This window comes from Chiloscyllium punctatum, chromosome 14 (assembly GCF_047496795.1).
Source record: "Chiloscyllium punctatum isolate Juve2018m chromosome 14, sChiPun1.3, whole genome shotgun sequence".
NCBI classification, from domain to species: Eukaryota; Metazoa; Chordata; class Chondrichthyes; order Orectolobiformes; family Hemiscylliidae; genus Chiloscyllium; species Chiloscyllium punctatum.
Window position 1 is genome coordinate 104,057,086 of NC_092752.1, and position 23,393 is coordinate 104,080,478.

The following is a 23,393-nucleotide window of genomic DNA, read 5'->3' on the forward strand; positions in this document are numbered from 1 at the left end:
AGAGTAGCTTGTTTGGCACAAACATCTTCAGCTGCTTCAGCAATGTCTTTTCCTGCATCATACAATCAGAGGTGAGCTTGTTCAGTGACTATCACACAATATTCAGAACAATTTATCACGACACAGGTGCTAAAGTGTCAAAACCTGGACAACATTGAAACGTGTGCTGTTAACGTGCAGCAAATCTGCATATAACAGTACTGTTAGAGCCTGCACATTTCCCCAGAAAATAAAGAGAAGCACATGCAGCATCTCAAGCTGGTTTCACAGGAATGTGAGAAAGCCCTACAGCCCATCAAAACTATTGGATAAGAAGGGGCACAATCCTTTCACTATCTCCTGCCTACTTCACAAGAATACTTTTTTTTAAACTGCAAATGTTAAATCCAAAGGAAACAGGCAGGAGACTGGAAGAACACAACAAGCCAGACAGCAGCAGGAGGTGAAGAAGTCAATGCCAATCTTCAAGAGTGGGGGGGGAGGGGGGGTGGGAGTAAGGGAGCTCCAGATAAAGAGGCGGGAAAGGGAGGAGGAGGAGGCAGTGTGGTGAGATGTGGATGGCTGAACACAGGTAGAGGGTACAATCAGGCTTGTCGATGGGAGGACTGAATCCGGTTGGTGGCTGGAAAAAGGTTTAAGGCTTAACAAGCAATCAATTTTTCAATGTATAATTCAGTCACATCACACTGCAAATTTTTGCTATAAATTCTGTGTTACGATCGAGCCCTCCGCAATCACCTGATGAAGGAGATTCGCTCCGAAAGCTAGTGTGCTTCCAATTAAACCTGTTGAACTATAACCTGGTGTTGTGTGATTTTAAACTCCGAATTTTCTGCCTTCCTTTTACTACCATGAATCATACCCCTTTCCTCTGTAAATTCCTCAATGCATCTAACTGTTGCTACATCTATTCCATTCAATCTGATAGGATTCTCAACCAAATGAATTTATTACAGGTATAATCCTCAGTAACACGTAAACTCTTCCTAATATCCCACATCTGACAAGAAGAGCAAAGCACTCAACTAAAGGCTATTTTGCTTCTTCCAATCTGCAGACCCTGAAAATAGCAGTCTTATTCTTTTACAAAACGCTGCTCAAGGCTAACTTAAGACTTATGACTTATATTTTTAGGTTTAATCAATAGACATATCTCAATAAAACATATAAAGATGAAAGAACCCACTCAATTCACGGGGACGTACTTGCAGTTAGGCCTCAACGCCAAACTGAAAGTAATTCGCGTATCTGTTTCTGTGCTGTGACCTCTCCAAAACAGGTTCCTCCATGATCATTTGTGAATTTCAATGCTTGTTACATTTCCCAGATGTTCTCACATGTCCAGCGATGCATGGATTCTACACCACATCAGTAACTGCACAGGTTCACTGATGCGTCAGTTAGCAGTGTGGGTTTCTCTCTCTCTCTCTGTTTCTCCCCTCCCTTCCCCCCGCACTGACCTCACCACGTGCTTTCTTTGTCTGTTCCTATCCCTTTTAAAAGTGTTGTTTTGATGTTTTGATATTTTTCCTCTAAAGTTCCAAAACAATTCAACTGCGTACAAAACAGTAATTGCTGCATCTGCAATTCGAGGAAATCATGTCCAACACCTACATTCCCTCAAAAAAAAGGAGTAGCCTGTTCCAGCCAGAAATTTTTCCTGCCCTCCATCTTAGATTACCCAGAATCAGTTGATCATGATCTCATCGTCCTTCTAAATGGCCATATTTACTGTCCACTATCACAAATATTGAGGCTTTGTCTGCAAACGTGCTGCCCATGGTTCCTATACTCTCATCCAAATCATTTAAAAAGCCAATGAACAACAGCAAACTGGTCCTTGTGGCATATCGCTGGTCATAGGCCTTCAGTTGGAACAAGAAATCTCTCCGACTAGCCACTTTCTTCCTCCTGTTCAGCTAATTTTGTATCGAACTGGTTAGCTCTTTCCGGCTACCACGTCTGGGCCCAGTCTCCAGACACACTGGATTCAGGCTCCAGACAGCACTGGACCGACTCTCAGGCAGCATCTGGCCCAGATTGTGCACCACGCTGTACCGAATCTCCAGACTGCACCGGGCCAAGTCTCCGGACTGCACAAGGCCCAGTCTCCAGGCAATATTGATCCAAGTGATCAGACTGCACTGGGCCGAGTCTTCAGGTCACATCGTACCAGGACACCAGACCTTGCCAGGCCTAGACTCCAGACTGTATTAGGCCCTGTCTCCAGACCACACTGGGCCCAGTCTCTACACCGCACAAGGCCCTTGCTGCAGATTGCACTAAGCCCAGTCTCCAGACCGCACTTGTCTGGGGTTCCAGGCCTCACCAGTCCCAGTCTCCAGACTGCACTTGGCTCAGATTATGGACCGCACTGGCTCCAGTCTCCAGACGGCACCGGGTCGAGGCTCCAGCCCACATCACTCCAAGAACCCAGATCACATCAGGCCCAGTCTCCATACCGCACTGGGCCAAGTCTTCAGATTGCAACAGGCCGAGGCACGAGGACACACCACGCCAAGACTCCAGATCCCACTGAACCAATGCACCAGACAACACTGGGCCCTAGTCTCCGAGGCTCCAGGCCGCACTGGGCCCAGTATCCAGATCGAACTGGCCCAGTCTTCAATTCACATCAGGCCCTTGCTCCCGACCGCACTGTGCCATGTCTCCCAGCTGCACCAAGCCCAGTCTCCAGATCGCAAGGGGCCAAGTCTCCAGACTCCACCATGCCAAGTCTCCAGACTACCCTGGGCCGGGTCTCCAAAATATACTGAACCAAGACTCTAGACCTCGGCGGACTCGACCTCCAGACAGAACCGGGCGCAGTCTCAAGACCAAACCTGCCAAGTCTCCAGAACGCAGCGGACCAAGTCACCAGACCACACTGGGCCTTGTCTCCAGAGTGGACCAGGCCCTGCCTCCAGACCGCACCACGACAAGTTTCCAGACCAAACTGGGCTGAGTCTCCACACTTCATCATGCCTAGCCTCCAGGCCATATTGATCCAAGTGATCAGACTGCACTGAGCCGAGTGTTCAGGTCACATTGTACCAGGACACCAGACCTTGCTGGGCCCTTTCTCCAGACCACACTGGCCCCAGTCTCCAGACCCCATCAGGCCCTTGCTGCAGATTGCACTGAGCAGAGTCTCCAGACCGTACTGGGCTGAGGCTCCAGGCTGCACTGGGCACAGTCTCCTCACCGCACTGTGCTCAGTCTACAGACGGCACTGGGCCCAGTCTCCTAACTGCACCGGATCGAAGCTCCAGGCTGAACCATAAAAAGACTACAGATCTCATTTAGCCCTGTCTCCAGACTGCACTGCACCCAGTTTGCAGACCACACCGGGTCCAGTCTCCAGATCTAAGTTTATGGAGCCTCCAGGATATACTGTGCCCTTTCGCTTGACAGCACTGTGCCCATTCTCCAGACTGAGCTGGGTCAAGTCTCCAGACCGAACCTGGCCATGACAAGTCTCCAGAGTGCGGTGCGCTGAGTTTCCAGGCAGCATCGGGCCTATGTCTCCAGAATGCCCCGGGTCGAGTCTCCAGATGGCACCTTGCCTCGCCTCCATACCACAGCAAGCCCAGTCTCAGCATATCACTGGGCCGAAGCTCCAGAATACACCGGGTGCTTTCCCCAACTGCACCAGATACTGCCTCCAGACTGAACCGGCCCAGTCTCCACATTGCACGAAGTGCAGTCACCAGATCGCAGCAGGCTCGGGACCTATGTCCAGACCGCTTTATGCTAATTCTCCTGACAACAGTAGGCCGAGTCTCCACCCTGCAGCAGGACAAGTGTCCAGAATGCACTGGATACTGCCAGTCTGCAGACTGCACTGGACCCAGTCTCCAGGCCGCACCGGCCTGAGGCTCTAGGTTGCACCATGCCAAGACGCCAGATCGCATTTGATCCTGTCTCCAGACTGCCAGTTTCCAGAACAAACCGGGCCCAGTCTCCAGACCTAAGTGTGCCGAGCCTCGAGGAAGCACTGTGCCTTGTCTCTTGGCTGCACCGCGCCAATTCTCCAGACCACACAGGACCATGACAAGTCTCCAGACTGCATTGGGCTGAGTTTCTAAGTAGCATCGGGCCGTTGTCTCCAGAATTCCCCGGGTTGAGTTTCCAGATTGCACCAGGCCTAGCCTCCATACCACAGTCGGCCCAGTCTCCACATCTCGCTGGGCTGAGTCTCCAGAATGCACTGGCACTGTCTCCAGACTGCACTGGATACTGCCTCAAGAACAAATCGGCGCATTCTCCAGACCACACCGAGCCCAGTCTCTACTCTGCACTAAATGCCGTCTCCAGATTGCACCACGCTCAGGCTCCAGAATGCACTGGCCAATTCTCCAGCCCACGCCAGGACATGCTCCACATTGGACTGGGCTGAGTTCCCATACTGCACCAGACCCTTTCTCCACAGTGCGACAGGCACTACCTCCAAACCATACTGGGTAAAGTCTCCAGACTGCGACAGGCGTAATCACTGGGCAGCATCAGGCCCAGTCTCCAGACCACCCAGAGCCAGTCTCCAGACCGCAGCAAGCACTGTCTCCAGATTGCATGAGGTCGAGTCTCCAGACTGCATCAGGCCCTGTCTCCAAACTGCCCCTGTCCTATTTTCCAGACTGCCGGTCCAATCACCAGACTGCCATGAGCCCAGGCTCCAGGCTGCCCCGGGCCCAGTGTCTATATTGCACCAGCCCAAGTCTCCAGACCGCGCGAGGCCGAGTCACCAGACTGCTTCGGACCCTATCTCCAGAATGCAACTGGCCCTACCTCCAGACCGAACCGGGCCCTATGTCCAGACTGCATTATGCCAAATCTCCAGACCGCAGTCGGCCGAGTCTCCACCCTGCAGCAGGACAGATCTCCAGAGTGTGCGTGGCTGAGTCTGCAGACTACACCAGCCTAGTCTCCAGACCGCTCCAGGCCCACTCTCCAAACTGCACTAGACTCAGACTCTAGACTGCACTGGACCGAGTCTCAGGCAGCACCTGGCCCAGTCTGCACACCGCACTGTACCAAATCTCCTGACTGCACTGGGCCAAGTCTCTATACTGCAACAGGCCGAGTCTCCAAACTCTGCTGGGCTGGGTCTCCATACTACGCCAGGCCCAGTCTGCAGACCACACAGATCCAGGTCTTCAGACTGCGTCAGGCCAAGCCTCCAGGCCGCACCATGCCAGCACTCCAGACCTTGCCGGGTCCAGTCTGTGGAGCACACTGAGCCCAGTCTCCAGATCACACAAAGCCCTTGATGCAGATTGCACTGATCCCAGTCTCCAGACCGCACTGGGCCCAGTCTCCTGATCGCACCGGGCCGAGGCTCCAGGCTGCAACACGCCAAGACTCCAGATTGCATTGGGCCCAGTCTCCAGACCGCACTGGGCTCAGTCTCCAGTCCGCAAATGGCCTTGCCTCCTGACCGCATTGTGCTCAGTCTATGGACTGCACTGGACCCAGTCGCCTGACCACACCGGACCAAGGCTCCAGGCTACATCACACCAAGACACAAGATCGCCTTGGGCCCTGTCTCCAGACTGCATTGGGCTCGGTCTCCAGACAGCCCCGAGCTGAGTAAAGGCCACACCACTCCAAGACTCCAGATTGCACAGCGCCCAGACTCCAGACCGCACTGAGCCCAGTCTCCAGACTGCACTGGGCCAAGGCTCCAGGAAGCACCACGCCCAGGCTCCAGATTGCACAGTCCCAATCTCGAGTCTGCACTGCGCCCAATCTCCAGAAGGCACTGGGCCCAGTCTGCAGACCGCACCAGCCTTAGGCTGCATGCCACACCACGCCAAGACCTCTGAACACAGTGGGCAGTCTCCAGACCACACCACGACCAGTGTCCAAAGTGCACCAGGCCCTTGCTCCTCAATGCATTGAGCTCAGTCTCCAGGCCACACCACGCCAAGATTCCAGATGTTGCCAGGCCGGGTATCCAATTTACAGACCGCACTGGACCCAGTCTCCAGACCACTACAGGCCGTTGCTGTTGGCTGCTCTTGGCCCAGTCTCCAGACTGCACAGGGCCCACTATCAAGACCTCCCCAAGCCCTTGATCCAGATCGCACTGAGCCCAGTCTTCAGACCACACTAGGCCGAGTCTCTGGGCCACACAGGGCCAAGACTCCAAACCTTCCGGGGTCCAGTCCCTACACCATAATGGCCCAGTCTCCAGACTGCCCCAGGCCCTTTCTCCAGATCGCACTTCCTCCAGTATCCAGATCGTGTAAGTTAGTCTCCAGACTGCAGACTGCATCAGACCCAGTCTCCAGACAGCACCAAACTTTAAAACTCGAGGCCTCGCATCACCACACCATGTTCGTGTCTGGAACTCTGCCCCTCCATTCTTCTCTGAGTAATTTTAAATCTTAAATATATGGGAAACTATAACGCTTCTGAAAACAGAAAAAAAATTGAAATAAATGAATGAATAGGCAGACCAGAGAATCTCTGCCAGGAATATTCTGACAATGCCACCAGCTTTAGAACATTTCTCGGGCGCTTCCTTATTGAAAGAATGACTTTGGAACCTGACAGCTTTTTTTTTCTGATTCCTTTTAATGTCCCTGATATATTATCAGAAGGTAGTGGGCATGCCCATTGTTGGCCTGGAAAGTATTTTGGGGTTTTGTTTCCGGACTTTATAATCCATTCTCATTATAATTTGAAAGAGTGCATAAAAATAATGAAATTTATAGAACGTGCATAAAATGTATTCCAATCTCTTTCGATTTGAGTCACTGACAGTAGCCTGAATAAACTTGTGCTGCTGTCGTCTGCATTGCTCCACACACTGGACGGTTATCTCATCTGAGTTTATAGATCAGTGCATTTCTGTTCCCTGTATAGCTACCAGTGCTGGACAGATATCTGGTCTGGGTTTATAGATCAATGCATTGCTGTGGTCTGGACACTTTCTCTACACTCGCTAACTTGCCGAGTTAACCAAGCAGAATTTGCTCTACACAATGCTCCTTGGTGTGTGGATATCACTTGTGGGTTTAGTGTGTCTGGGCCGGGTCTGTTATTTGGATTGAGAATGCGATATAACTAACCATTTTAGCGTAGCTGACAATGCCTTTTTATGCACTAATTCTTATGATTGATTCCTCCGTCTCTCTCACTCCATTAGTGTTACAGTGTCACCATGCACAGTATATCATGTTGGCGAATACCCACTATCCTGACAACAACTGCAGCCGACAGGTTTGGCCGAAGGTTCTGTTTCCATGCTGTACATCTCTATGACTCTAAGCAGTCAGCCATTCTCATCGTCTTCGGGTCTACACGGAGAAAAAAGTGGTGGCCTCTCGGATAAAGGCAATCCTCTTGATACACAGCTCAATATAACCTTACCCACACCACTCCCCACTGCCAACCAACCACATCAAAGTATCCTATGTGTACTGAGAGCAATGGGGCCACTGGGAACATCAGGGAGATGACCATCAGGGAGATGAAGCATTATTGCTGATGTCTGAACAGGTCTGAGTGAACACTCCAGTGGATACTGTACCACGATGTCCTGCAATCTTCCTCCATTTATGGATATTTAGTTTGTTTAATATTCTTACTGATAATACTCGCAGGCTAACAGTCACCAATGTCATATTCCATTGGCCAAATTGTTGTCCATTGCTTATCCATCTTTTGCTAACTTAGTTTCCTGACTATGTTAGCGTCCGTGAGAAAAGTGTTTTGAGTGCATTTTTTTTCCATTTATCTAAGACATTAATACAGATTGCAAATAGTTGAGGGCTCAGCACTGGTCATTGTGTCACTGCAGCCGTTAATTTGTGTTAAACTGATAAAGACTAATTTATCCCTTATGTTTCCCTGCTCCCGGCTCAGTAACCACTCTTCCCATATTCCTGTGGAGCAGCTTTGACAGGCAAAATGCTCCTTTCCATTTGCTGTGTAACAGACATGAGAGATGGAAGTAACAGCTCCATTTACTGAGTAACAGCCTCGAATGGTTGAATGGTCGCATTCTGTTCATGTTTAAAACTCTTGGTGGGCTGCATAGCCTGCTTCAGTGCAAGTGTCGTTGGGAATGGTTTTGAACCATCAGTGAACAGCCCACTTCTGAATTTATGATGAAAGGAAGGCCTTTGATGCGGCAGCTGGTGATAGCCTACAGTGCCTCACGGATATCCAATTTCTATTTGCTTAGTCCTTTAGAAGTATGTCCCACTTCGCAAGAGGTAGTGCCACATAACACAATGGGCAGCAACTTCAATATGAGGCTGAGACTTATCCTCTGCCAGGGGTGTGTGGTGGCTACTCCTTCAGATACTGTTAGGGACAGATCCATCTTTGATAAGTGGTTTGTTGAGAATGACTCCCTCTTATTGTTTCTTCCATCACTTTCCACAATCTAGATGCTGTGTAGGAGAGGGCTTGCCCTCCTCAGTCATTGCTGGGCCTGTGGACCCACTCTTGGTGATGGACTTTGAAGACCCACACCCGGATTACGTTCTGATACCCTTAGGGTTGACTCTGATTTGTTTTCAACATCGAGAGGAACTGAGTTATCACAGACTGGTGTTGTGGATGGCAGTCGGTATCCATCGTCAGGCGATTTCCGTGACCATCTTTGAACTGTTACTGCGAGATTTCGCGGGTTATGGAATCAGTGTTGTGGAATGCCAGGGTAACTCTTTTCCTGAGCTGGAGAGATAGAGACACAGCCACACGGCCTGCTACTCAGTGAAAGGGAGGGGACTGGATATGATCTCAGGAATTGAGCTAAAGTCACTCTGTACTTGCTTTCAACTCTGGGTCCCCCATTCCTTCGGTAGAGCACATCTCTCCAGTTTTCCTTCTCCCTCCATATCTCCCTCCCGCTCTCACATTGTCCTTCTATCTCTCTCTCGCCTCCTTCCATTTACACTGTCAGTTTCACTGTCTCTGCCTTTCACATTCCCCTTCAATCTCTCTCCATTCTGCACTGTCCACCTCCAAAACTACCTTGCTCCAAAAATCTCCTCCTCGAATTCTCCCTCACCTTCCATTGCTCGAGGAACAGAGAGACGTGTGGAGCTTCGGGCTGTTGCGAGGGGAATATATGGTGCTTGGACAAAAGTGTCTTCGGTAGGGGGCACAGTGGGTTTGAGAACACTGTCCATTACTTTGTGGTAAATGCGGGAGTGGCAACATAGGCTGTGGCTAGGGTTAAGGAGTAGGGGATGGACAAGAGATAATTACACATGGATGAGATTTGGGGGGAGCGACTCTCTGTTACTCAGGGAGCAAAGCGTCAAAGGACATTTTTGGGATCAAAAGGTGAGGAAGTCGAAGGGCAGTTCAGGGTAGGGAGTGTGCGGGTGAGTGGATGTAAGGGTGGGAGAGTGTGTGGGGAAGTGAGTGTGACAGAAGTGTATAGGGGAGTGAGTGTGACAGTCGGGGACCTTGGAGGGTGAGTGTATTTGTCCATGAGCGAGGTTCTGTTGGTGTAAGTGTGACGTAGGGGCAGTGTGTGTAAGAGTGGTGGATTGTGATGGGGAGTGAGCTTGAGGTTGGGTAGACTATGGGGGAGTGAGTGTGAAGCTGGGCGAGTGTGCACTGAGTGAGTGTGACGGTGGGAGACAGAACACGACTTTGGGTAGTGTGCGGGGGAGTGAGCGTGGAAGTGGACTAGAGTGCTGGAGTGTGTGCGTGTTGGTGAGGGAGTGAGTGAGGGAGTAAGCGGTGCGCTGGGGAGTGAATGTGATGTTGAGGTAGCGTGAGAAGGAGCTAGTGTTATGGTAGGGGAGTGTGCAGGAGAGTGAGTATGGCGGTGGGGTTAGAATGTGGGTGAGTGAGAATAGTGGTGGGTGAGGATTTGGGGTAGTGAGCTTGGCGGTAGGGAGGTGTGCAAGGCAATGAGCATGGTGGTGGTCGAGTGTGTGGGAGTGAGTCTGACTGTGGGGGAGTGCGAAGTGAGTGCCAATGGTGGTTGGTGAGTGTGTGGGGGAATGAGTATGGTGGTGGGGAGTGTGTAAGTGAATGAACTTGACCATGTGGGATTAGGCGGGCGAGTGTGTGTGATGGTGGGGGAGTGTGTGGGTGATTGCGTTTGATGGAGGGGGTACGCGCAGGGGAGTTAGTGTGGTAGTAGTGGAGTGTTTGGTGTAGTGGGCTTGACGTGCAGGATTACGCGGGAGAGTGAGCCCGAACGTGGGGAGTGTGTGGGGGAGTGAGCTTGATGCAGGGGGAGCACGCAGGTGAGTGAGCGTAGGTGTGAGGGAATATTTGAGAAAGTGAGCATGGTGGTGGGTGAGTATGTGGCATTGTGAGCTTGACGGTGCAGGATTATGTGAGGTAGTGAACGTGTTGGTGGGGAGTGTTTTGGGGAGTCAGCATGATGTAGGGGAGAGCACAGGTGAGTGAGTTTGGCAGTGGAAGAGTGTGCAGAGGAGTGAGCGTGTTGGTGAGGGCATGTGTGGCAGAGTGAATGTGATGGTGCAGGAGTGTGTGAGGGAGTGAATGGGTTGATGGGTGAGTGTGTGGGGGTGTGAATATGACAGTGGGGGAGTGTGTGGGCGAGTGAGCTTGGTGGTGGGTGAGTTGGCGGGGTAGTGAGCTTGGCAGTGCGTGAGTTGGTTGTGTGTGGGGAACTGGGCATGACAGAGAGGGAGTGTGCGAGGGAGAAAGCATGATGTTAACACTAGTGGAGTATGCGGTGGAGTAAACGTGATATTGGGAGAGTGCTCTGCAGAATGAGAGTGACATTGAGGGAGTGTGCAGGAGAGTGAGCACGATGGTTGAGGTGTGTGTAGCTGAGTAAGTGAGATCATGGTGTAGTGTGCGTGGGAGTGAATGTCACATTAGGGGAGTGAGCATGATTGTGGGGGTGAGTCTGGAGGGAGCATAACAGCCGGGAAGTGTGCGTGGGAGTCAGTGTGACGTTAGAGAAGTGTATGGGGGATTAAGTGTGATGATGGAGGAGTCTGCGGGGAGCGGGTATGGTGGTGGGAAAGTGTACGGGGGAGTGAGGTAGTATTGGTGGAATGTGCGGGGGAGTGTGCAAGACAGCAGGGGTGTGATGGTGATGGTGGTGTAGTTTGGAGGGGAGTGAGCTTGGCAGTGGGCAAGCGTATAAGGGAGTGAGGTGTTCGTGGTACAAAGTGCAGTGGAGTGAGTGAAGGTGTGGGAGAGACCCCAATGAAACGTCTGATGCGGGGGGAGTGTGGGTTGTGTGCACATGACAGTCCGCGTGTGTGGGGGAGTGAGGTGGTGGCGGGCAATTGGTGGGGAAATCAATGTGATGGTGGGGGAGTGTGCACGGGAGCGAGTGCTACAGTGGGTTCTGAGTGGGGCACTGAGCATGACGGTGGGAGATTATTTGGGGAGAGGGCATGACAGTGGGTGATTGTGTGAGTGAGTGAGAATGGCAGTGCAGGAGTGTGCAGGGGAGTGAGTGTGGCAATGGGGAGCATGCAGAGGAGTGAGCGAAATGGTGGAGGATTATGTGGGTGAGTGAGAGTGTCAGTGGGGGAGTAAATATCGCAGTGGGGTAGGGTGCAGGGGAGCAAGCAAGACAGTTGGTGTGTGTGCATGGGAATGAGCGTGATGGTGTGGGAGTCTGTGGGGGAGTGTGACGGTTCAAGAGTTTTGGGGGTGTGAATGCTCTGCAGGGAGATTGTGTGCGAGAGTGAGTTTGGTGTGGGGGTGTGTGTGGAGAGTAAGCATGAGGGTGAGGGAGTGTGCAGACAGTGAGAATTATGGTGGGAGATTGTGCATGGGAGTGTGCATGAGAATGGGGGAGTTTGCGGGGATTGAGCATGATGGTGCTGGAGTGTGCATGGGAGTAAACATGATGGTGGGGCTCCATGTCGGGAGTGAGGATGACAGTAGAGACGGTGTGTGGGGAGTAAGGTTGCAGTAATGACCATGGCAGTAAAGACTTGTGCAGGGGAGTGAGCGTGGAGGTGGGGGAGTGTGTGGGGGATTGAGGTGACATAGGAGAGTGAACAGGACAGTGAGCATGATAGTGAGGGAGTGTGGAAGGATTGAGGGTGACGGTGAGTCAGTGTGCGGGGGAGTAAGTATGACGGTGACGTGAGCGGGTAGAAAGTGTGAAGGTGGAGGGGAGTGTGCAGGGGAAGAGCGTGACAGCATGGGAGTGTGTGGCGGAGTGACCGTGGCAAGAGGTGTGTGTGTGGGTGAGTGAATATGATGGTGGGTACATGTGTGCGGGAAGGAGCATGATAGTGGCGGACTGTGTGGGGAAGTGACTGTGATGGTGGGCAGTGTGTGGGGAGAGGGCAGGACAGTGTGGGAGTGTGCAGGGAGTGAGAACTTGCATGGGAGCATGTGAATTGTGAGCATGGAGGTGGGGCTGTGGGCAGGAGATTGAGTGTGACTGTAGTTGAGAGTGTGAGAGATTGAGTGTGGTAATTGGGGAGAGTGTGGGGGAGTGAGCATGACAGTGGCAGATTGTGCGGTGTAGTGAACATGATTGGATGACAATTCGGGTGACAGTTGGAGCTGCAGGAGATTACAGAGATAGGCAGGGATGTAAGAATTGGTGTTTGCACAAACGGGGTAGTGGTTCGAACTGCAGGACTTTACCAAGGTAGAGAGATTTAATTGGTCTGGATCCCTTCGCAGAGCCAACAACAATTGTAGGGATTGGAGGAATCAGTGATACGGAAGATTGTAACACTTTATGGAGTAATTGTGGGCTGTGAAGACAAGTTAGCCTTATTACCATTACACTGAGATGTGGAGTGTTCCTCTGGCGGAGGTTAGAGAAATCGAGAGGGTTTAACATGCTAAAATATATTACAAAGATAGTGAGCTGTGATACTTGAGGAGGCTTCAGGGACAGGGTGCATTGAGGGTTGGGAGTCTGCAACAAGTATGAAAAATGCTGCAAGGGACCAATAACATTAATTCAATTGTGATCTGGAGGTGCCAGTGTCGGATTCAGGTATACAAAGTTAAAAGTCATACAACATCAAGTTATCATCCAGCAGGTTTATTTTGAAGCACTAAGTTTCAGAGTGCTACTACTTCATCAGGTGGTTGTTTCCAGACCACCACCTGACGAAAGAAAAGTGTTCTGAAAGCTAGTGCTTCCAAATAAACCTGTTGAACTATAACCTGATGTTAAGTCATTTTAAACTTATTACATTGATATGGTGAATTGGAAGGTCTGGAGCTAGAGAACCAGAATGACAGTGATTGAAGAATACAATTCTGATAATGAGGCCACCCAATTAACGTGAAGAAGGGGAAATTTATTGCTCTGAATGACCCACTCAGACTACACGTTTGATTTTACGCAGTTCATCGTAATTTGATGAGATAACAAGGAGCAAAGTCATTTGGGACTGCAGGAGGTGAGCTCATAAGTTCTGGTGTAAGAGCAGGAGGTGTTTCGAGAGAGGACAGCCATTCAACAGATGTTGGGGTTTGGAGTGAGGGTGTACTGTCGGAACTGGAGAATGGAACAGGTTTACTGAATGAGAGGTAGGTACTCCTTGATGCGGGGTCTTACAGAACAGCAGGATACAAGCTCCCCACATGTCATTTACTCAGTAGGCTGCTCTCATCCAGTCTGGTGCCAAACCCCACATACAAAGAGAATGAGGTTTTCAGTCACTTGGTGCTCAAGGCTCCAGTGTAGTAACCTTCAAACCAAGTCAGTGCGATCCCGTCGAAAGGGTAATTACACTGCTTCAGACTATTGAGAATTGTCGTCGCTTAGCAGAAGTCTTGATGCATATATTATTCAATTCACATGGTGATGAACTCAGCGAAGCAATGACAATCTGCACCCTGATAACCTGGTTCTAATCCTATTAACCATAATCTGTAGAAAACAACAGAATCCATGAACGTGCACTGCATGTGTCATGGACAATATTAAAGCTTGCATTCTCTCCAATGTGTAACCAATTGTTGCTTCTCATTAAACTGCCAATTAAACATAATGCAAAAAACAAATCCAATTGAAGGCTTTGGTGACGTGGGTTGTGGTCAGTCATGTCGATCTGGACGTTGCCAGATGCACAGAGAATGTTTTCTATCAGAGCAGCATAAGGTCAGTGTCAAGCACACCGAGACAACGAGAAATAGATTCACGTATGAACTCATCTCCCAGCATGGGTATCTCAGGCTGTGCTCAGCCATTCTAATAATAAGCTCCAAAATCAATTCATCAAATCATAGAACTGTGCATTTACAATTTCAAACTATTTGTTTTCTGAATCCCATGGTCCGATCAGAAAAAAAATCAGTGATTAAGTTTGTAACATAATTCAGGTTCCACAACTGAATTGGACCTTGGTCTGATGTTGCAGTTTCAATGATTCCTACTCCCTCTAACACGCTGCAGGATCTATGTCCCTTTCTATATTTGTACCATCCTGCAGGGTCTGGAGCCCTTCCTACCTCCCATAACATGGCCCGGTTTCGACAACTGGTCCTTCCTCAGAATTGCACTGGACGAAGTGGAGATTACAGAGATAGGGAGGGATATCTAGACTGGGAGATTTTGCATGAAGAGGATTCAGGAAATTGAAGAGTGCGGGGTTTGAACGAGGTTACATAAATTAGAAGTGTTTTCGGCAGTGGAGGTTACAGAGAAAGAAATGGTCTGATCTGGAGCAGACGACCCAGGTTGGAAGGGTTGTGGGAACTTCAGGGGGATTCACAGGGTCGGAGGACAAACGAGCCACAGGAATCACAGAAATATGGAAAGCTGTCGGGGCTGCAAGAGTTCGTGAAGATGGGAGGTTTGGAGGGATGGAGCAGTTTACAGGGGTAAGAATGTATGTAGCTCTCAAGGTCGTTTGTCTATCCAAAACATGACTCAGACAATTGATTCGTTTGTCCAAACCGATCTTTATTTTTCTGAATGCAATGGGAGAGGGTACATGTCCAGATTATAGGTAGCAACTGCAACAAGCAATTCAAAATTATCTTTTTCTAAACTAAAGAGGAAAATCTCCACATGACTATTCAAAAAAACAGTGAGTGCAACATTTTGATAACTGGACTAACTGATTAGGATATCAATGTTAGTGCAGTGCGTTGGAACTGTCCGTTAGTTCCCTGGCAAATTAACTTTCCCATGGATTCTCGCCAAATAGATGTCTGCTTGTTCAAGCTGCAGCTTGTTTCCCTCCAGCCACCAGCAATACTCGAACCATAAGTAACTCTATCCTTCAATCTACGCCGAAAATAATTTTATTCGTTCTGTACTGAAAGGAAAATCAAATTCTAAATCAGAATGGGGTCAACTTCCCTGAGGAACGGCTTTCCTTCTTCTGAGAGAAGGGCTGGATATGCAAACCGTTGAACCATCATGGTACAGTCATATTTTGTTTGACAAGACAGGCGCAAAAGGTTCTCCATCAGGAGATCAAGACAAAGATTAGAATAATAAAGACCAGGAACCCAGTGACAATTGTATAATATTCTTCCCCATCCAGCTCACAAGGAATTGTGCCAGCTAAAAGGTCCCCAACGTGGCTCTGGGTTTCTGTGTCGCTCATTCCCAACCTTCCTAATCATACCTGCTTCCTTCTGCTTGGGATTGTTGATGTTCTCAGAGATGTCCGGGACGTAGGTGCGTCATGCTGACCCTATGGGGGCACAAGTGACTTCTTTCTCAGCTAAGAGGTCGTCAAGGGCCTCCCTTTTTTCGACCGCTCATGATGGAATGGCTTCCGTTTCAGCAGTGATTTCCTCTTTTGTCTGGTTGGCATATTGGAGCACCTTTGCAGTTTCACCTTTGTAGACTTCCTCTTTGATTTAGCTATTTCATACATAGCGAACAGGATAACAAAGAACTACGCTGGTTTTTTGATAGTGCGTTCTGGTGATTACTCAATAGAACAAAGAACACATAACAACGAAAATGTACAGCTCAGGAACAGGCTCTTTGGCCCTCCAAGCCTGAGCCGATTCAAATCCACTGTCTAAACCTGTCGCCCAATTCCGACGAATCTGTGTTCCTCTGCTCCCTACCTACTCATCTATCTGTCCAGACGTACCTTAAGTAAAACTACCGTGTCTGCCTCCACTACCTCCGCTGGCAACACGTTCCAGCCACCTGTCACCCTCTGTGTAAATGACCTGCCGAGTGTATCCCCATTAAGCGTTTCACCTTTCACCTTGAAAGCGTAACCTCTCGTTATTGAATCCTTTGCTTTGGGGAAAAAAAAAGCTTTTTCTCTCTCTACCCTGTCTATCTCCTTTATGATTGTGTAGATTTCCATCAGGTCTACCCTAAATCTCCTTTTTTCCTAATGAAAAGAATCCTAACTTACTCAACCTCTCTTCATAGCCAGGACCTTCCATACCTGGCAACATCCTCGTAAACCTTCTCTGCACCGTCTCCAAAGCGTCCACATCATGATTAAATTGCTTACAATGCGGTAACAGGCACTTCGGCCCAATAAGTCCACACTAACCCTCCGAAGTGCACCCACCCAGATCCATTCCCCTACATTTTCCCCTTCACCTTACATTACAGGCAACTCAGCATGGCCAATTTACCTAACCTGCATACTTATTGACTGTGGGAGGAAACCCACGCAGACACGGGGAGAATGCACAAACTCCACAATTGAACCCGGCTCTCTCGCGTTGTGAGGCAGCAGTACTAACCACTGTGCCACCGGCTAATGTGGCAACCAGAACTATACATAGTGTTCTAAATGCGGCCGGATCAATGTATTGTACAATTTTAACAATATCCAATGGTGGGACAGGAATTGAAGATGATAGATGTGGAACAAAACATCGCCTAAATAGTATGAACCAGTCCATGTTGGGGACAGCCAATCATATGTGCTGTGTCCACAAAGGAAATCCATGCTATTGCATGGGATAAACTGAGTTATATCGTCAGGAGATCAGACATGATTAGAAGTTTATGCTGATGTAATCATGACGAAATAAAGTTTAGGTGGAGGCTGATATTAAAATTTTGTGTATAATTCGAATTTACAGATCAATCTCTTGGCTCAAATCTGGTGAGGCAAATAGAACCCACTAAATTACGCGCCCCCCACCACCACAGCCCCCCACCCCCGCCACCACCTTTATGTGTCAGCATCAGTGACAAATGGTGAAATGTGGCAAGCATTAAACTAAGTTGATGTCTATCCAATACTTTCCTATTTTTACACTTGTTCTAGTAAGTTACACATGCCACCATTTCAGATGTTTTAAAGAGAATGAGTTTTGAGGGGGACCCTCCATTCAAGGGCGTCAGTCCATTCTACATCCCAAACAGCTAGATTGATCTGACCATAAAGCATAGTCATACCTCAAACGCAGAAAAGTGCTGAGGTATGGACTAGTCCATACTGGTCCCGAAGACATAGCCCTTCTGTGTATTTCCAGTTAATGATGAATTTGGGGCTTCCCCGTCGGGAGCCTCTTCCAGTATGAGACGTGCAATTATGGGAGTTGACCTTTTAATTTTAAGCCGTGTTGGTGGTCAGCATGATCTGGGACGGCCCTCGAGCCATGAGAGAAGGCTTTTTTTTCTGTTCAATTTTCCTGGTTCCAAATTATGGCACTCTATTCTAGTTGGGTCACCGTGTGTGTTCTTTACCTGTAAATGGAAGCGAGAGATATATTCGATGAGTGACATACAATAATTTAAAACATTTTCCTCATTTTATGAATACATTTCTTTAACAGTAACAGGTGCATAGAAAGGTAAACCGAGGGTGAACCCCGTGACAATCCCGTGTGGTGACAGTCATGCCGTCCTGTTGGTAGCAGATCTCTTAGTCATTAGACTAAAGCTAGAATTATGATCCATTTAAAGCCAGTTTCCTAACAGACTTTTGCAGGTTTATTTTTCAACATCTCATTATATTGTCTACTAGTCTAGCCGACTGAGAATGGTAGCTGTACTGAAACTACTGGTTGATCTGAAATGATTCATATATTTCTTTAAGCATGGTAACTGTAAAGTGAGACACATTGCCACTTGAGAGCTGCACATGTATCCCGAACCGTAGTTCAGTTTCTTTTAATAAATGTTTAGCGACTGTAGTTGCATCATGTCTCTGACAGAGAAAGATTCAAAGCTTTCAGAGAACATATCAATAATTACAAGCACGTGTTTGAACATCCATAAAATCCATTAACAAATGTTCGAAAGGTTCTGCACGATTTGCGTAGGATGTATCTGCACTTTTCCATTTTTTACCGGACTCATAGCGTTTCAAGTTCACTGATTTGGTTTGAAATTGCTAAAACAAAAAGCAGACACTACCATTATCATTCCTGGATATGTCCTGTCCAACCAGAAGAACCGACTCAGCAGTTGTGGCGGCACTTACGTATACAGTTGGGAGGTAGTTGCCCTGACAATCCTTAACATCGATTCTGGTTCATGGCTTCAGTTTAAACATGGGCAAGAAACATCTAACTGCTTACCACGTACCATCTTTCTTCAGCTGATGATTCAGTAATCCTCCATGTTGCACAACACTTAAAGGAAGCACTGAGGGTGGCAAGGGCGCAAAATGCTCTCTGGCTGGGGAATTTCAATGCCCATCACCAAAAGTGGCATGACAGCAGCATTACTGATCTAGCTGGTCTGGTCCTAAATGATACAACTGATAGACTGGGTCTGCATCAGGTAGTGAAGGAACCAACAAGAGGTAAAGGAAAAACATGCTTGACCTCATCCTGGCTAATCTGCCGGCTGCAGAAGCATCAGTCCATGACCGTATAAGTAAAATTGAACATCACACTGTGCTTGTCGAGACAAAGTCCTACCTTCACATTGAGGATAGCCTCCATCGAGTTGTGTGGCACTATCACTGGCTAAATTCGTCAGACTTTGAACCGATCCAGCAGCACAAGACTGGGAGTCCAGGAGGTGCTGGGGCCATCAACAGCAGCAGAAATGCACTCCAGCACAATCTGTAACATTATGGACTGGAATATCCCCCACTCAACCATTTCCTTCAAGCTTTGCTCAATAGAGAATGCAGGAGCGTATGGGAGGAGGAGCAACAGACATGGAACATAGAACATAGAACAATACAGCACAGAACAGGCCCTTCGTCCCAAGATGTTGTGCCGAACATTTGTCCGAGCTTAAACACCTATCCATGTACCTATCCAATTACCGCTTAAAGGTCACCAATGATTCTGACTCTGCCACTCCCACAGGCAGTGCATTCCATGCCCCCACCACTCTCTGGGTAAAGAACCTACCCCTGATATCCCCCTATACCTTCCACCCTTCACCTTAAATTTATGTCTCTTTGTAACACTCTGTTGTACCCGGGGAAAAACGTCTCTGACTGTCTATTCTATCTATTCCCCTGATCATCTTATAAACCTCTATTAAGTCACCCCTCATCCTTCGCCATTCTAATGAGAAAAGGACTAGCACTCTCAGCCTATTCTCGTACGACCTATTCTCCATTCCAGGCAACATCCTGATAAATCTCCTCTGCAACCTCTCCAAAGCTTCCACATCTTTCCTATAGTAAGGCGACCAGAACTGCACACAGTACTCCAAATGTGGCCTTACCAAGGTCCTGTACAGCTGCAACATCACCTCACGACACTTGAATTCAATCCCTCTGCTAATGAATGCTCATACACCATAGGCCTTCTTACAAGCTCTATCCACCTGAGTGGCAACTTTCAAAGAGCTATGAACATAGACCCCAAGATCCCTCTGCTCCTCCACCTTACTAAGACCCCTACTGTTAACCCTGTATTCCGTATTCTTACTTGTCCTTCCAAAATGGACAACCTCACACTTGACAGGGTTGAACTCCATCTGCCACTCCTCAGCCCAGCTCTGAATCATATCTAAGTCCCTTTGCAGCCGACAACAGCACTGCTCACTATCCACAACTCCACCAATCTTCGTATCGTCTGCAAATTTACTGACTCACCCTTCGACACACTCTTTTCCAAGTCATTAATAAAAATTACAAACAGCAGAGGACCCAGAACTGATCCCTGCGGAACTCCACTTGTAACTGAATATTTACCATCTACCACCACTGTCTAACTTCGACCGGTTAGCCAGTTCTCTATTCGACTCGACAAATTTCCCACTATCTCATGCCTCCTGACTTTCTACATAAGCCTACCATGGGGAACCTTATCAAATGCCTTACTAAAATCCACATACACTACATCCACTGCTCTACCCTCATCCACATACCTAAAACTAATGTACCAAACTGGTGAACCTACCAAACGGGACTATGTCCGTACCAAACAGCATAAACAGCAAGTGATAGACACACTGAAATGATCCCACAAACAATGGATCAGATGTAAGCTCTGCAGTCCTACCACACCCAGTCGTGACTGCTTGTGGACAGTTAAGCTATTTATTTGAAGAGGAGGCTGCTCAACTATCCCGAACCTCAATGATGGAGGAGCCCAAAATATCAGTGAAAAAGCTAAGGCTGATGCTTTCGCAACAATCTTCATACAAAAGTGCCGAGTGGATGATCCATAATTGGGCTCCTCCAGTGGTCCCCATCATCACAGATGTCAGTGTCCAGCCAATTCGATTCACTCTAAGTGATGTCAATAAACGGTGGGAGGCACTGGATACTGCAAACGCAATAGGCCCTGATAACCTTACAGCAATAGCATCAAAGATGCGTGCATCAGAACTTTCCAATGCCCTAGCCAATCTTTTGCAATATTAGCATCTACACAACAATGTGGAAAATTGCCCGGGTATGTCCTGTCCACAAAAAGGAGGACAAATCCAAACCGGCCAATTATCCACTCAACCTCTTTACTATCCATCATCAGTAAAGTGATGGAAGGTGTCATCAAGAGTGCTATCAAGCAGCGCCTGCTCAGCCACAACCTGCTCAGAAACGCCCAGTTTGGGTTTCGCCAGTATCACTTAACTCCTGATAGCATTACAGCCTTGGTGCAAACATGGACAAAAAAAGTGAATTCTAGAGGTAAAGTGAGAGTAACTGACCTTAACGTTAAGGCAGCATTTGACTGGGTCAGGCATCAAAGAGCCCTGGCAAAACTGCAATCAATGGGTACCAGGGGAAAACATCCCCTGCTTAGAATCATACCTGGAACAAAGTATGACGGTTGTGTTTGTGGAGGATCAGTCATCTCAACTCCAAGGACATCTTTGCAGGAATCCCTCAGGTTAGTGTGCTCGGCCCAACAATTTTCTGCTGCTTCCTCAATAACCTCCCTCTGTCATAAGGTCACATGTGGGGACGTTCGCCAATGATTGCAATGTTCAGCACTATTCACGACTCCGCAGATACTGAAGCAGTCCATGCTCAGATGCAACGAGATCTGAACATATCTCGGCTTGCGTCAACAAGTGGCAAAATAACATTCACGCCACACAAATGCCTGTCAATAACCATCAATAATAAGAGACATTCTAACCACTGACATTCAACAGGACTACCATCACTGAATCCCCCACTGTCACCATCCTTGGGGTTACCATTGACCAGAAACTCAACTAGACTAGCCATGTAAACACAATGGCTACAAGAACAGGTCAAAGATGAAGGATACTGTAGCGAGTAACTCAACTCCCGACACGCCAAACTCTATCCATCACCTACGAGGCACAAGTCAGGAGTGTGATGGAATACTCCCGACTTGCCAGGGTCAGTGCAGCTCCAACAACACTCAAGTGGTTTGACACCATCCAGAACTCAGCAATCCGCTTGATTAGCACACATCTTCAAACATTCAATCCGTCAAAAACCGGCGCTCAGTAGCAGCCATGTGTACTCTCTACAACATGCACTGCAGAAATTCACCAAAAGTCCTCAGACAACACCTTCCAAACCCATGACCACTTCCATTTCGAAGGATAACGGCAGCAGGCATTCGGGAGCACTACCACATGGAAGTCCCCCTCCAAGTCACTCACCACCCTGATTTGGAAATATACCGCTCTTGGGTTGTTGGGTCAAATCCTGAAATTCACTACCCCCCACCCCCCCGGTTTGTGAGGTAATCCGCAGCAAGTGCACTGCAGTGATTCAAGAACGCAGCTCATCACTACCTTCGCAATGGGCTATCAATGCTGGCCAGCCACCAACGCCCATGTCCCTCAAATGAGTTATAAGAAATCCCAGTGCATATCATTTTTTTCAAAATGTAGACTGCCATTCTGCGCCAACTCCAAATCCAACCTCTCATTGCACACATGAGTGAACGAGTGAGTAGAGCGGACAATTAACTGAAACAGAGCTCTGGGTGCCACCACGCAGTCATCGTGATGAAACCCGACGCCCCCCCCCCCCCCCCCCCCCGTGTTCTTTTCCAGTGATCTTGGGCCCAGAGTAACACCTCCTCAGCACTGACCTGAGATTGAATGGCAAATGCATCCTCAATTGTGGACGCTAAGTCACTGGGTTTAGAATGTCCCAAAACAAAGGCCATGACCTGCAAACTAGTATCAGACAAGGCGGCATTGTGAGCTGCTCTATCAGCCCTGACATTGTTCAGCGTAACCTCTTCCTGTTTACCAGTAGTGCCTGTCACTTAATAATCGTGACCTATTGATTATATTGAATAATACAGAAGAGGTTGTCAACATGTTCAGCATTTTTTATTGTTGATCCCGAAGTGGTTTGATAACCCCTGAGATTTCATGTCTGTCCATAATCATGAGCAATGCAAAATATATAACGAAAGTTACAAAGTTAAAAATCACACAACCCCAGGTTATAGTCCAACAGGTTTAATTGGAAGCACACTAGCTTTCGGAGCGACGCTCCTTCATCAGATGATAGCGGAGGGCTCGATCGTAACACAGAATTTATAGCAAGAATTTACAGTGTGATGTAACTGAAATTACACATTGAAGCATTGATTGTTAAACCTTTCATCTATTAGAATACAATGATAGCTTCACTTCTTTCATGTGTAAATCACAAAACATTTTTTTGAAGTTGCATTCTCGGGTTAGCTGTTAACAATGGTGATAGCTAGACCATATGTTGAAGGTGTTGGCCCCCTGTGTTCTCTGTCTATGCCATGATGTTTAGATTGGTTCTAATCTAAAAAGTGAGATAACGGAGTGTTACATAAATTCATGCAGTTTCTGAGCTCAGATTTCTACATGAATGAATGCAGTTATTGAGCAAAGTACAATGTAACCCTGTAAGCACAAATTTACTCCACAAAATATATGTGTGCATGTGGGTCTTTGTGTGTGTGTGTGTGTGTGTGTGTGTGTGTCTGTCTGTCTGTCTGGGGTGGGGATTGTGAGTGTGAGAAAGTGTATGTGTGTGTGTAGTGAGTGCAGAGTGTCTTAAGTCTGTGAGGGGGAGCATGTGTGAGTTTGGGAGTGGGTGTGTCTATAAGGGTTTGTGTGGGTGTCTGTGTGCGCGTCTGTGTGTACCTGTGTCCGTGTGTATGCG